This window comes from Phyllobates terribilis, unplaced genomic scaffold (assembly GCF_046119375.1).
Source record: "Phyllobates terribilis strain yellow unplaced genomic scaffold, ASM4611937v1 Scaffold_1__5_contigs__length_1240528914, whole genome shotgun sequence".
Classification (NCBI taxonomy): Eukaryota; Metazoa; Chordata; class Amphibia; order Anura; family Dendrobatidae; genus Phyllobates; species Phyllobates terribilis.
This window is the reverse complement of record NW_027362761.1, coordinates 66,278,135-66,279,494: the sequence shown is the minus strand read 5'-3', so window position 1 is coordinate 66,279,494 and position 1,360 is coordinate 66,278,135.

The following is a 1,360-nucleotide window of genomic DNA, read 5'->3' as shown; positions in this document are numbered from 1 at the left end:
CTATCGCTATGTGCCCCAAATCGTAGATGATGAACACCGATGCGTCCGTGTACGATGCTCCGTTTGCGGTGTTCCGGTGAGCAGATTTGATAATCATCTATGTTACATGCAGCGCTATACACCGAAGAAATCTACGGAACAATACATCTTTTACGATTTTGAATGTACGCAAGAGACGGGAACGCTCCATCCCAATTAGGTTTTTGCCACAGATTTGCACGGGATATCTAGCTGGGAGTTTGTGGGTAAAACATGTACTACTGACTTTGTACATTTTTTTTTTACAAAGGGTGGGTATGTAGGTTACACTTTTATAGCTCACAATGCTGCTCGACACGATTCCTACTTTATCGTTAAAGAGCTGATCCGTGAGAAGCTGCGCGTCAACATGATAGCACAAGGCGGTCGCCTTTTGTCCGTATCATTACCCGATTTAAATTTCATTCCCATGAAGCTCAGTAAGTTGCCGCAAGCTATGGGATTTTCAGGCGCTAAGGGTCACTTTCCACATTTTTTTAACACTGATGAAAATTAGTCCTATGTAGGGGCCTATGCCAGATGCTAACTATTATGGCGTAGAGTACATGACGCATAGTGAGAAAAAGGAATTCACAACATGGTACGAATCGGTGAAAAACGATACGTTTGATTTGCAAGCAGAGCTCAAAGCATACTGTCAACAGGACGTAGAGGTCTTGAGACGCGCCTGCGTAGTGTATCGCGAGCGCGTCGTAGAAATGACAGCCAAAAAACAAATACAGTTCTGTAAGCGCAAAAATAAATTTACTGAAAATCTCATCAGTATAGATCCGTTTCAGCTCACGACACTAGCATCGGTTTGTTTGGCCATGTACCGCTTTAAATTTCTCCCCGAAGACAAAATAGCCATTTTGCCTGGGGATAATTATCACAAAAAGCACAAATGTTACTCGTCCCCAGCTATTCAATGGTTAATGTACGTAGCGCATACAGAGAACCTAGATCTGCAACACGCTTTGAAAGGTGGTGAGAAAAGAGTAGGAAACTTTTTTCTAGATGGCTATGCGAGAGTCAGCGGTTGCCCTACGGCTTTTGAATTTCAGGGGTGTTTTTACCATGGGTGTCCAGTTTGCTATAACGATAATGACACGAACAAACTCACAAAGACCACTTACGGGCAATTGTATCGAGTGTTTGAGGTGAAGAAACGTTTCTTGCTTCAACAGGGGTTCGACGTCCGCGTATTGTGGGAGCACGAGTGGCGAGAGATGGTTGAAAAAAGCTCTGACCTACAAGCGTTTCTGCGCCACATGCAGTTCCCTGAGCCTTTAGAGCCTCGTGACGCTCTGTACGGTAAACTCTATCACAAACAAGAACCCGG